A 15,353-nucleotide genomic window follows, 5' to 3' on the forward strand; every position below is an offset into this window, starting at 1 on the left:
TAAACGATCAACGAAGATAGATCTTGTTTCCATGTTTAGAAGATAGTTTTAGTGGTGCGAGAAAATGATGTCTAGAAAGCTTTCCATCTAACGTATAGAAATCATAAATCGAAGCGTTGATCTGTAGGTTTTTATTAAAGTAACCATAAGTGCACTTAGTTGGCAACCAAGAAATCCGCACTCACTTAGTTGCCAACTCAATAGTTAATAACATAGAAACGTTAGAAGGAATTAATTTCTACGTCTAGTTTAGCATGCGTCTATGACTCACGTGCAAGAGCACGCTGGATGTCGGGTTCATGAAGAGGGTAAAAGGAACTCCTAGAGCGTAAAAGGGACTTGCTCTGCGTACCGCTGGCAACGTGACTGCAATAACGGCGAGTGCAGCAGCGTGGGATCGGTTGAAATCGCAAATTCATAGAAAGAGGGAGAGGAGGAGAAAGGATCGTCACTACTACTGAGAAGGAAATCGGATTAACGATCGTTCCTTCCTGAAACGATCGCGTCTTTACCTCGGAGATGTAAGAGCTTTTACATGTATAGAGGTATGCTATGCGCGTTTGTATTAGTGTGTTTCCATGAACTCGAATATAGGTGTGGAAGATCTTCGATCGGCTCTTGTGGCTCGCCAATGTGCCAACCGTGCTAAGTCGAGTTTCCCAGACGATTCCTCTTCCGTCATCTGTCTTATGTTAGTTCGAGTTCCCTTGGATTTGCAACACCGGATGTTCGCGAAACGTGCGGCTCCGTCCTATGGTCTTTACTAAATACTCCTACTATCCTTCTTCCCATTCTACTAGTTTCATATTCTACAAAGTTTGATCCCAATTTAAAGAGAAATACAGAACTATCTGACGTATCATACCGTGTACATTCGAAGACGACGTCTAATAAGATAATAACTGCATATATCTTACACACACCCACACATTCTCTCTTTTTACTTTGTTTCAAGTTTATTAAGTACGCGTTCTGATAATACTTTTTTTTAAGTTCAAGAAGATAATGTACGAGTTTTGAAATTATTATGCAAAATGTTTTCTTTAGGTATATTCGATAAAATTTCGAACATTTGAATAGTTACGTTAAATTTCATTTTATACGAAATGGAAAATAATTCTAATCAAAGGAATGAATTGGTAATGGCGATGTTACTAGTTAAAATGTAGCACCAGAGATGTTTTTAATCTTCTGCAAATTGGATAGAGCGATGGTTAGATCCGTATGCGTGGAGCATAAATGATTGACTCATCCGTTACTTGGGAAACACGATGCAGAGACAGGCTGTATATGCTTTATTTATCACCGAGAGTTCCTGAATATTATTCTCTATTTGAATATATCTCTAATGAATAATGTCAAATTTATAAAGATCGAATAGTTGCAGAGTATTAGAACAAATATCGCGTAACGAGTCATTACATACTTAATTAACATTCATTATACATCGTCTGATTTGATCTTTAATCTGATTATAAGATAATAAAAAAAACCTATTGAAATTTAAGACGAGACACTGAATAGTAATAAGCTTTGCGTTTTAAAAAGTAATTCATTTTTTATCTTGTACATCATTATAGATTTATATCAATCCTGAGATGTTATATTAAGTTCAAAACGGTCTCGATTATAATCAATTAGGAATATTTATCGATTTTCTGTAATTTATGTTAATAAATACTATGCCTAGCTTGTGTGAGTAATTTATAGATAACTTTTAGCCTCTAATAGCAGGCCAACAACATCCATTTACATATCTATACAAATAGATTGCCTACTGTAAAGGATTAAAACTTGTTCAAATCGATAAACGACGTTCGTGAATCACATTATCGACGAAGTATGAAGTGTTACCTAAATTCAGGGACTATAAATATAATATAAATCATTTATAAAAATCCTAAATTCCTCTTTTCGCGTCTTTTAGTTGTCATAAATAATTCCAAGATTAATATCATATCAAATAAAATAGAAATAAATATATTACAATATTCGCAATACAAATGTCTTCTATAGAAAATCGATCTTTGTCCACTTTTTAGAAAATAGACTGCAGAGAGAGAGAAGTCATATAAGGAATTTTTCTCTCTTTGTCCGTTTTAATATCAGTTTTCAAAGATATACTTTGAAATAACTTGGAACGATGATATTGCATGTATGTATATATATATATATATATATATATGTATATATATATGTATGTGTGCGAGAGAATATGCTTACACGCGTGCGTTTGTATGTAAGAGCGAGAGACACACATAGTGGGGTGAATCGTGTTGCTTTCCATAATGTATGCGTTATGGTTCATCCTAATTTGACAGGGAACACCCCGACGACATGAATTTGCGTTACGCGCAGCGTGTAGTCGGTATTACGAGCAAGAGAGATGAAGAGGGAGAGAGAGAGAGAGAAAAGGAGGGTGGTAGGATTAAGCCAGGTCCGAGGATAAACCATGGGGAACCATAGTGGCTTCTCTACAGGGACTAAAGCAGATTTCATTGCGATATTACCTCAGGGAGATGCGCTTTTCTCTTCCTCATCCCTCTCTAGCAAGCTCACTGGCCTTCTAAAACGATTTTGGAGCTCCACTAGCTCTTCCTTTCTCCCTCCCTCTCTCTCCATTTCCTTCTCTCGCACGCTTAGAAAGTAAACAGTGTTTCATGGATAACGTACGAAGTTATTTCCAACTAAATATGGGATTTCTAAGGTAGATTTCACTTCGTTAGAGCGATAACGAGAACTTCCACCAGCTCGGTGGTATATTTCCCTGCTAGTTTTAACGATCATTTTAGTTAATATCTCCAAGTTTTTTCTTTTTCGTTTCTTTTTTTTTTTCAAAATTTAATTATAGTATGCTTTGTTGTTGATTGATATCTCTAATGATGTATAATATGTTGGGTGGTGTGTAGCTTATGCATTTATTTTTATAAGATAAAAACGTAAATAGACAAAAAAAAGTTTGTCTATTTAATTGCCAAAGAATCGTTTGTATCGAATCAAATTAGACATTCCGCGAAAGACCTAGATTTTTTTCCATGAATTAATCGAATTATACATTTAAACGGTAACTGTAATACAATTTTGTTATTGGTGTTGTTGGATAGAGAGGAAAATATAGAATAGTTTGCTCGTTCGATCGATTTGATTGGTTAAAATAAACAAGAGTAAATGGTAAAGAAAACAAGAAATGGACATACGTTTGACGGTTTTTCTCGACTCTCTCTCTCTCTCTCTCTCTCTTTTGGTCGACTTAAATCTTATTTGCAGGATTTCAAGTCCCTCTTTCAATTTTTTTTGGTGTTTTTTTCTTTTGCGTTCCATTATTCGAACGAAGTTAACAAGAGTAAATGGTAAAGAAAACAAGAAATGGACATACGTTTGACGGTTTTTCTCGACTCTTCTCTCTTTTGGTCGACTTAAATCTTATTGCAGGATTTCAAGTCTCCTTTTTTTTTTTTCTTTTTTTTCTTTGCTCCATTATTCGAACGAAGTTAACTCGGACGTTCGAACGGGTTTCTAAATCTAGTTTAACGTTTCTCGGTTTATTATTTATGACGCTTTCGTTAATTCTCTTCTTTTTTCCCCATTTTTTTTTTCTCGAAGAAGGAAGAAGGTATCGATGGAGGAAGGTTTGAAGAGTTCGGTTAATGGTACAGGGGAGAGAAAAAAATTAAGGGTTCCCTTTTAACGAGGATCGAAGTACTCTAGGTTCGTTCCAACCTCCTTGTAATCCTTCAGAACGGATCCAGAGAGTCGATGTTGAGATCAATATCCTTGTCCCTTCTGACACTACTCTCTGCAGTAGACGTCGTGAGCTCGACTCTTGACCCATAACCACCCTACGACCCTAACTACCATTTGCTATCCAGCTACCTTGCTCGGTATGTCCAGTACAGCTCCGATGACATTAATCTGAGATTTGCAGACTACCTAGAATCCACGATAAAGGGGATGCTTCTGAACAGATTGATCGAGTTGCTCGATTCTGTCTCTTTTCAAGTACATTAAGAAGCTTCCTCCTTTGCTCTATTGTTTCTTACTAAGCAGTTTATCGTAACTTGGAGTGCTTCCGAAATGAAAGCCGATTATCGTATTACAATATCGATAATATATTTCAATCTTGTTTCTCCTATTTTCAATATAAGATAAATGCAACGAGTGTCTAAGGAGGAGCATTCGTTCATTCGTCGTCGATATAAAACAATTCAATATTTCTAAATTCTTATAAATAAAAATATATTTTAAGATTGTTATTAAATTTGTTGACAAGTGATATTAATTTGATCGAAAGAGAACATTTTTATTATATTTTGTGTAAGATGCAAATAATCTTTTCGTCGATCATTTAAGTCAAATTGTATTTCTTTTTAATAATAGAATGTTTTTCTGCAATTAAATTTGAATGTTTAATCATTCTAAAATAAGTTTCTATTAATACGAATTTTAAAGCTTTGCATCATTCTATAAGGAAATATAAATTATTTAACATTTAAAATGAGAGCGGATACGAATATTCCTATGACTCCCTGTATATCATTACATATACATCGTAGTTATTATTTTATTTTAATAAGAATATTATTATTATTAACTGTCCGAAAAATAACGAGAGTAGTAACGCGGTTGATGTATAAATAAGCGGAGAAAAATGTTTATTCATAGGAGAAAAATTTTCTTTCAGTTTTTTTTCTACCTCGAAGCTTATGAAAAATGTGTATCTTCAACAAAACTAATTAACCTTAATTAAATAATGAGATACGTGATTACAAAGAGTACATCGACGAAAGATATTATTCATATTAATTATTTCAATAACGTTCGTTATCATACGAAACTATGAAAATAATTATAAGCGAGATGACGAGGAATCGCACAACAGCTAACTCGTAAAGGAATTCACTGAAAGTTCCAAGTTGAGCCCTATCACGATCATCTCTCGTTGTCATACTCGAGATGCTCGACTCGTTCTCGTCGTTTCGACGTGAATTCAACAACGAACACCAAGTCATTGACGTAGTTGTCGTCGTCGTCGTCGTCGTCGTCGACGTCGTCGTCTAGCGCACGCTCGAACGCATCCGGAAATTGAAGACGAATTTTCCAACGATGAATCGATTCGAGGCTGGAATTTGTGACGCCGAGGTGAAAATGTTAGTCGAAGTGGTATTTTCCGCGGTCTACGGGCACGTGCGGAATTCTTTTGGCTTCCCCAACACACACAAACACACATACACACACACATCCTCGCAGGCAGGCACCAGGATAAAATCCCTTCGTGATTCTCTTTTTTCTTTTTTTCTTTTTCTACTTCTCAAGCTCATACTATTTCTTTCTCGTCTTCGAGATAACCGAGCAAAGGGATCGGGCGAGCGTACATTGTAATCTTCCATTCGGCTTCAGACTCGTAAAAGAATTGGCTCCTTGCGAGCAGAGGAAGTCCTTTTTCCTCTAAAAGAAAAGTAATCGAAAAGATCCTCATTGCAATTTCTTTTTCAATTTATACATCCTATGTAAAAAAAGCTGAAGGGAAAAAATAATACTTGTTTAACTCAACTGTTCAACTAACAATTGGTTGGTCATTCTTTGTTTTCTCTCTGTAATATAAATTATTAAAGTAAGAACAATACAAAGCTTATTAGATGAAAATTTTCAACTTAAAATTACTAGTGAGCAGGAAAGTTAAAATAAATGTATTCTTAGTCTAAACAATCAAAAATATTAGTAGAGTATGCGATATATCTTAATTGATTGATAATGAGTCGAAAAAAATGTGTATCGTAGTTGAAAAGCACCGAGTATATGTTTGGAGCATCCGTCCTCTTCGAAATCCACCGTTGAAATGAGACATTGTCCTCTATCAAATTACTTTTATTAAATGTTGTTTATATGACCTCTCGAACGTTGCGCATATGTATAAAGGAAATAATGCACCTAATTAATAAATTTAAGATTATAACGTTATGATTTTAGTATTTTTATCTATTTTATGTAATTATTTTAACGCTCTTGCGCAGTGATGACTTGAAGGGTAAAATTTGTCTGTAATATGAGTAAAGTGCATTAGAGTATTAAAATAATTATTAATTAATTGATAGAAGAGTATATTGCAATTTAGAAGCACCGAGTATACGTTCGGAGCACCGTCTTCCTCGAAATTCACCTTCAGATTGGTACGTTGTCCTCGGTGATAAATACTTTTATCGAATATTGTTTATATGACTTTCCGAGTAAGAAAATTCTTCTTATTATGAATATTATTGATTTTCTACAAATGAGGAACGTTCGGAAAGTTATATAAACAACTTTGAATAAAAGCATTTACACAGAGGACAATGTCTCATTTCAACGGTGGATTTCGATGGGGACGGTGCTCCGAACGTATACTCGGTGCTTCTAAATTGCAATATACTCTTCTATCAATTAATTAATAATTAACAATTAACACTATTAAAGATATATCGAGGAAAAATGTTTTGCAACGACGACAACGACGACGACGAGGACGAGGACGAGGACGAGGACGAGGACGAGGAGGAAAACGACTACGACTACGACTACTACGAAGATTACAACGGAAATTCAATTAGCGTTTCTCATCTTTCTTTTTTTATTTCTTTTTTTTATTTTTCTCTGTCCCCCTTTTTTCTCGTGTCGATAGTCTAGGCGCGTTTTCTAATATGTCTGGAATGTATCCTCATTTATAGGACGTCACACACGTTTCTTTTTATTCGACACGCTTCGATTCTCTCGAAAATTGAAAAAGAATTTTTCCGTTCTTTAAATGTACGTTTCTATCGTATTAAATAAAAGTATAAAATATTAACGCGCGTGCTCGCACATGCAGATATTATATATAAATCGTTCGCAAGCCAAAGCGATTAAATTTATTTGTAGATATTTTTAAAATTTTAATATCAAAGTGGAAGATAGAGATGTTTCATTTTATTTTTATTATATTAAAAATGAATTTATTTAATAATGAAGCTTGGACATTAATAAATAATCAAAATTAGTATCTCTAACGATCCGTGTACACAATTTTTTCAATTTTTCTCTACATTTTGTTTTCTTCTTTAAATTAATCGATTTAGCAAATGAGTGTGTTTCATGTTCATATATATAAATGATAGCTAATTAATGAATAATTTAACGGACTGAATTATTTAAAACATTCTCATAATTTGTAGATTTTACGTAGGAAAATGCTTGGAACGAAATTACACCGTTTTAAAAGGATACGAGGTAAAGTAATTTTTTATGTTAAGTTCACCTTTTTACGAGATTTTTACATTATCGATTTTTGTTGTTGCGTAAATTGAATACTCTAACGTAATCCTATAAAAATATTATCGGACCGTAAAAATGTAGAAAAGTGAAAAGTCCGTCTAGCAAAAAGGTAACGTTCGTGAATGGAATAGCGAAGTGCGAGAGGGGAGAAGAGGACGGTAAGAGAAAATTAGGCTTCTTTAGTGAAATACTTGGCGTTCCTGGTAGCATCGATTTCCATTCGTAGGACGAACATCCTTCCTGTCGTCTCGCCATGTTTCCGGAATTACTTACCGACCGTTTGGCCAATTACTACGCTTCGCTGGCCGCTACTCTTTTTCTCGACTTTTTTATTTTTTTATTTTTGTCCCTTCTCTTTTGCCGTCTCCTCTTCATCTCCTCCGAGTCTACATTCTTCTGCTTCTTTTCCCTTTAAAACGTAGAAGAAGTAGAATCTCTCCGGAATTCAGCGACCGCAAAGAGATAAAGAAGAAAAATCTTCCCGAGAGTAAGAAAGACAAAAAAAATAGAAGTAGAGAGAGAGAGAGAGAGAGAGATATCTCTGTGTCTTCTCGAACCAGTTGGAAATATTTTTCGATTACTCGGGACTATCGAATTTTTGTTCTCTTCATTTCGTTTTCACTTTATTTTTTCCTCTTCTCGCGTTAGTTTTCTACGAAGAAGAAATAAACGAGATTGGATAAAAATCGTAATCGTCATAGTCGTTATCGTTATCGTAATCATTATTGCCTTAGTTTACGAAGATATTTTTGTTCGTGTCTCGTCAGAGATTGATAATAATTATCATTTAGCAAGGGATAGAAAAGAGGTTAAAGATCCTTGTCGTCATCGTCGTCGATGTTCGTCCTAGGTTGCTTGGCTTCCTGGTTACGGCGTTAAGTGATAACGTGTAACGATCGGACGTGCAACGGAACAACCCTTTACCCTTTCCTACTCTCCAAAGGGTAGAAAGGGAGAGAGAGAGAGGGAGAGGGAAGCTTTCCCGAGATTAATCGCACGAGATAAGAAGTTGATACGACGTCTCTTAAAGATCCTACCGAGAAGTCTCTAGTAGGTGGATGAAGCAACCACCACCACCACCATCACCACCACCACCACCATCACCATCATCATCACCTAGACGGAACTTTTTCAATTCAAAAGATACGAAGTAGAGGCCGACAGAAAAGGAGAAAATCGGCTGGCCGAAAGATGACCCTGGTAAGCGTAGAAACGGAAATTTGAGAAGGATTTCTTCTTATCGGTGTACGAAGATGAGAAAGAGAGGGAGAGAGAGGGTTAAAGTATGTCACGATAAGAAGTTGAATTTTCAATTTTCTTTACCTTCTTCGCCGAGAGATTTTCGAATCGTTCTTTCGAACCGATGTTTGATACTTTGTCATCTTTCATCGATGACGACGATTTTTTTTTTCTCTTCGTCTATCCCCATATATTCGAATATCAAGGAATAATATATTATATTTTTTATTATATTTATAATAATAAAATATTAAAAGTTGCGTTGTTTCTCGCGTGTGACAGTTTAATTATAAATGTCGAAGGATTAGAAAACAAACGAGAATATTTGAAATAATCAATTAACAGCAGAATAGAAATTCAAAGTGAAATTGCTCCAAACGTTTTACGACAGATTCAAAACTCTCTCTCCCTCTCTCTCTCTATTAGTGTTCTTGGAGTATGAGAGAAAGACGTTATGTATTTCGAGAGTATTCGTGCTGACAAATTCGTGTCGCCTAATGGAAACGCGTTTGTGGACAAGTTCGATCGTCTACTGGCTAGAGGAGTGAGAGAATGGGAGAGAGAGATGGAACTCTAGCTCGCGACGACGATTCTCTTGGCTCATCGATCTTCAGATTGCGGCTGCCACGAACAATGCCGTTCGCGAGTATTCACCGTGAAAGTGGTAATCGTTCCGTGACTGTCAAAGGACCGGCCATTACTACGTGGATTAGAGCTTGTACGTTAGTAGGTACATAGGTATATATACTTACGCACGTATATATATCTATCTATATTTATACCTATGTATTCGCACGCATATATACGCGTATATGTAAGATATTTTGCTGTTAGTAGTAGTAGTAGTAGTAGTAGTGCCACGGCCTTTTGATAACTACGGAAGTTTATTTAATATACGTAATAATCCAGAAACGGGATTCATTTATGAAATGTTTTACACAAGCGTAGCGTAAAAAAGAAAAAAGAAATAAAATAAAAAAAAGGTAGTTATTCGATGAAAGGAAGGAAGAAGGCAAGGAAGGTGGAAAGGGGGGAAGTGGTGGTGGTTGTTCGTGCAAGTAAATCGAAATAAAAGCACTGTAACCGGACAAATTTTGTTCTCCCCTTGTCAAACGAATTTCTCTACTTTCGTTAACGATTAAAGTCCAGAAAAGCGCGAGAGATTATTTCTCCCCAGCCCCCTCCCCTTGCACCTACCTCTCTCACTCTCTCTCTTGCCACGTTTTCTTCCCTCTGTGTCGGTACTCCCATCGAGTTCGCAAAATTGACGTTAAATCTCGCGTCCAATCTCCGAGAGCCGATTAACGAAGAGCATGCAAGAGAGAGAAAGAGAGAGAGAGATTTTATGTTTAAAACAAAAACAAGAAAAAGGAAGAAAAAGCAAAATATAACTTTCCCTCTAAAAAAAAAAAACATAAGAACAAAAAACTACCATTGGGATGATTTTTATTTTGTAAAAGTAATCCGAGACTTGGCATATCGTTGGTACCAACAGAGGAGACACAGAACGTGCTCGTACCCACATCGAGAAAATACCGTGTGCGTTCGAAACAAATAGAAATAAAAAAAAGTAGCCGGGGAAAACAAAACGTAGCAGTCTTTTAACGATTTTTAACGTTAAATTCTCACTCGATTTGACCGATAGAAACACTCCTAGGCTAATACGTGTAGCGTAATCGCTTCGATCGTACAATCCTTTCAGCTTTTTCTCTGCTAAATCCGAAAATGTGAAAAAGAGAGAGAGGGAGAGAGGGAAATCGGTTCTCCTCTCATGTGTGGCCTTTAAATGAGCTCTCGTAGAGCGAATAAGTAAATGTTCCGTAGGGTAGACGAGAATTTCCAGACAGTTTCACATCGGCAGCCTCTCTTTCCTTTTCCGTAACGACCTAACGACACTTTTCTGCCTGGACTGAGCCGCTCTTTACACACCTATTTCCCCTTACCCCCTATTCTCCCCCTATTCCCTCCCTCACTTTTTCTTACCCCTGAGACATTCGAGAATTCATGTACTTCGACGAAGAAGATTACCTAGCTGCACGTTATTTCAGTATTTTTGTATGCAACATCATTTTCTTGTATGTTCTTATACGCGTAGTTTACGACAACGCTACGAATGAATTTTTCTACTGGGCGGGAAGAAAATCTTCGGAGAGAGAGAGAGAGAGAAAAGATTCGTCTTCTACCAAAATTACGAACTGACTCGTTATTTTATTCTTAATGATAATCTATTATATATATATATATATATACAGATATAAATAAGAAGAAAAATTTGTATAGAATTTTTGATAGAAAAGTTAGATTAAATACGACGAAGAGTATTTTCTAAAGAACGCGAAATGAATTGATAACGTTATTAAAAATAAACGATCAATGATAACGAGAGATGACTCGGCCATAGTAAATGTTTTCTACGTAAAAGAAAAGTAAAGTTACTAGTTATATTTTGAATAGTATCGTCGAATATCTTTCTTTGTTTCTTTTTTTTCTCGTTCTCTCTTTAAAAGAAAAATTAACGCGCGTTTTCTTACTTTTCTTTAAGAAGCGACTTGAAAAACGTAGTTTTACGTTTCTTTCAATATTTCAAAGTTTCTTCTCTCCTTTTTGTTCAAGAATCTTCAAAGAACGTTAGTATCTGCCTTTTCTGTCTTTTCCCACTCGTTAAATAAAGAATTTAATTAAGGCTAACGATCGGTGAGACGACGACGACGACGACGACGACAACGACGACGACGATTACACTGTGGTGAGTTCTCGTCGATGGTAGGGTGGAAGAAAAAAAAATAAATTAAAAAAGAAAAAGTAGAAGAGAAGGGTTAAAAAACCAGAAGGAAATAGAACGATCCTCGATGTACCTACAACGTGGATAGTTCTTCTCTCTTTTTTCTTGAATCCAGCAGCTTTCCTAGTGATGAACACGATCGATCGGGACTACATGCTTTCTTCTTCTTCTTCTTCTTCTTCTTCTTCTTCATAATTATTTCAGAGTTATCGACATCCTTTCGTGTTCACCAGACGGGACATCGAGATCTTAAGAGAAGCAAGGGTATTTCCTCGAGCGAAAAAACTTCGATTAACGTAAATGTTCCTCCTTTTCGTTTGCTCGATCGATCTACATTTCATTTGAATTTTTAATTAAACACCTTTTAATGTCGTTACATTATCTTGTCAATATTATATAACGCGTAATTTTTTTTTTCTTATTGTTATATGTATCTCCGATAAACAATATATTGGCATACATAGTCAGTCATACATAGCGTGACGCGAAAAGAACTTATGGGACAACCTAATATCATATGGTAGAATTAATTACAATAATTTTTCAAAAATTTTGCGCGTGTGATATTTAATTAAGAATAATTGATGTGTCGCGTCGGGTATATTTTTATTCTTTCTAAGGAACAAGTTTTATATGTCATTAATTTGAAAACGTACGTACTAGGTACCTTGTAAGAAGACTAGGACACGCTCGTTGACGAAATAATGAATACGAAATCGACAAATTGGTGGCAACGAAGGGGCACGCGTCGAGCTTCATTAAATTTTGAAATTCCGCTCACTAATTATTCCGTGTATCAGGGGGCGGGGGAGACGCTAATGCGGTCGCCATTGTGGCAAATAATTGTGGACGGCAGTGCGGAGATTTACGAACTGCCGTGTGGTATGATAATAATAATAATATTACATATATATATATGTATTTGTATATGTATATACGGCCGCATTGCGTCGGACGATTTTCAACCACGAAAAGAGCTTTCCGTCGGAGGACACAACCCTCTAATTCTCGACAATTATTTTATTGTTTTCGAGCTTTGCGAGAGAACCGTCTCTCTTCCATAATTTCTCCCTCTTTCTCTCCCTCTTCGTCTATTCCGCGTCTCGACGTCGTCTTCTTTTATTTTATTTTATTTCTTTAATTTTATTGTTTCTCTAACAAGTACAAATTATATAAAAAGAAATTTTCTCTATGATTAATTATATCAGCAAACGTTTGCATTTGTATTCCTAGTTTGTACACTTCTGTAACTTGCATCGTGAAAACATTTACTCGGATGCAGGGGGTTGCACAAATGTACAAGTTTCACAGTTGTACTCGCTCGCGATATATAATTACATTTTATGTACTAACAGGTTTTAGAAAAAAGAATTAATTCGATTCGTTCTTATTGCAATTGTTGCTCGATAAGATTTTGTAGCCTTTCGTTTCCGTTTTATTCCATCAACGTAGAAAATATAACTATATCTTATCTCTCATTTTTTTCCTTTTGTTTCTCTTTCTCTCCCGTTTATAAACGGGCTTCGAATCACGAGTTAACGATGAAAAAAGGGGGTGGGAGATATATCCCGGAGTACGGAACCGGTAAGCGGATTCGAGTAAATCAAATCGCCAGCTAGCGTATGGGGTCCGCAGCTTTTCCGGCTACACACCATCGCCGTATGCCGCTTAATTGTGGCAAACATATCGCTGTAAAATTTACGGAACGTTGCTCGCTCGACGGTTAATGTAATGTAACAACGACGAAGCGTGTCTGCCAAGCGTTCCCTCTCTCTTCCTCTTTTCCACATACACAGAGACATACATACATGTATTTTTCGTGTACGGTTAACTGACCGCGACAAACAGGATGATTTAAATTAACACAGCTAAACAACGACGAGTTACTACTGGGAAGGACTGCAGCTGTCTTTTTTAAAAACATTGTTGCACGCGTTATGGTCGATCAGAGACAAGCACCCCCCCTCGTTTCGTTGTGTTTATTTGTTTGATATTGTTTCAATTTGATTATAATAAAAAGAGAGAGAGAGAGGGATAACAATGTACACTTTTTGAATTATTCAAAATATTATTTCAAATAATACTCTTTACGAATGTAATATTTTGACGACAATTAATTTTTTATTCTCGATTGCCATCAATTATTCATTATTTTATCTTGCATTGATTCGCAATGAAAAAAACTCGAAAAATCGAGCATCATAATCCTTTGGAAATGCGAGAAAAGAAAAATAGACGTTGGCAAAAGAATAGTTGAAACGATTTAGTCGCGTGAAAACTTGAGAGATCGCTTTTGTAGAAAATTTCGGTTCCTACTTCTCCCGCAACGTATTTCACAGAGAGCCCCCCCCATGTCACGTAGACGTGGTATAAATGCGCCGTAACGTGCTTTCAAAGAAATCATTTCCGTTTTAAACACGCACGTGTTATACGCCAATGTTGTAGATTGTACGTGTATACGTGTCGCTTAACGAGCCTGGCTTTGCACGCTTGCTTGCTCGACTACGACGTTTCACGATCGCAACGGGAAAACTTTTTGATTTTCTCGTTGGATATAATGTTACCGATGTGTCTTCTCCCCTTTTCTCCCTTTCAAACATTTTCTTTTTGTCTTTTTTTTCCCCTCGCAGTTAAAAATAAAAAGTCGATGCCCTTTGAATAATTACGAATCGTGTCTATGCTGTTAAAGGTCTGACCCGCGCGTTGACTCGTACTACTTAACGATTCAAATTCATTTTCGATCTTTTTTAATTTTTCTTCCCAATTAGAGTTGCGATCGTATAAAAGTTTAATCAAATTCATCACCCGTTTTATCTACCTTTCGTCCCATTCTTTGTTTTCTTTTCGGAGATTTATTTTTTGTTTCTTTTCGAATAATACTTAATTTTACCATTAACTCCCAATGAATTTATTTTCTTTCAACGAGAACGTAATTAATGCAAATATCAGATGTTCTTGGTCTGGCTGCTAGGCACATTAAGATCTAACCTCCTTATACAAACCCTCCCACATCGGAAGGGATTCTCGAGGAAAGCTTGGAACTAATAAGGATCGTTCCCTTAGGATATCATCCCAAGTTCGAAATGCACGGACTCCTGGTCCACCCGGAGAAAGTTCAAATGGCGACTGCAACTTAACGTAAAACTTTGCCGCAGATATAAATGATGTTGCTAATTGAATCACTTTACTCCCTCCCACTTTACTCTATTATTACTTCTATACTACACTTTCCTCTTTTTGATAGACATATTTAAATAAATATATTTATACCTACTTTAACGATAATAATAAACTCGTAATGTTTTCTCAAAGTTTTGCGAGACTTAACAAACTATTCGAGCATTAAATATTTTCAAACTCAACGTTTCGTCGTGTAAATGAGAACAAAGTAGCAAGTTGGGTAAAAAATTTATAGCGTATAAATAACTTATGATTAACAAATATTACTTTCTTAGTTACATTTACTAGTACGAGTCGTAAATATAAGTCATACTTATACTTGGCGAACATCATTTTATACATATACTATAAGTTATACTATAAGTTTAACTGAGTTTTAATAAGTTTAGCTAATAAGTTTTCTAAGTAATACTTTGTATTTAACGAATATTAATCTTCGGATATGAATCAACAACATTCATAACTAAAAAAAGATAAAATAGTATTAAAAATATGATATATTCTTCATTATTTCTAACGTAAGATCGATTCGGATCGAGATTTACGATGTACTTTTTCGCATTATGGTCGCAAACGTGGGGTACTACATCGATTTATAGACGTTTCGTTGATTAAAGATTGAAAAACTATCTTCAATGAAAAATAGTCGCAAGGAACACGTGTTTTACACCTAGCTTTACTCATTTCCATGATTCGGAGGAGAAAAGCGGTGGTCATTTTGAGGAGTCTGCTTGGATTCTCTCTGAATGGCAAGCAATTCAACGTCAAAACACGAGAGCCATTTCGGTGCCATAACTGCCATAATTCATGCCGGCGCTTTGCAATGGGTTGGCTTCGTATCGCAAACTGGTCGAAGCTTTCATTCACG

The sequence above is a fragment of the Polistes fuscatus genome, unplaced genomic scaffold (genome assembly GCF_010416935.1).
Source record: "Polistes fuscatus isolate 324 unplaced genomic scaffold, CU_Pfus_HIC Scaffold4, whole genome shotgun sequence".
NCBI classification, from domain to species: domain Eukaryota; kingdom Metazoa; phylum Arthropoda; class Insecta; order Hymenoptera; family Vespidae; genus Polistes; species Polistes fuscatus.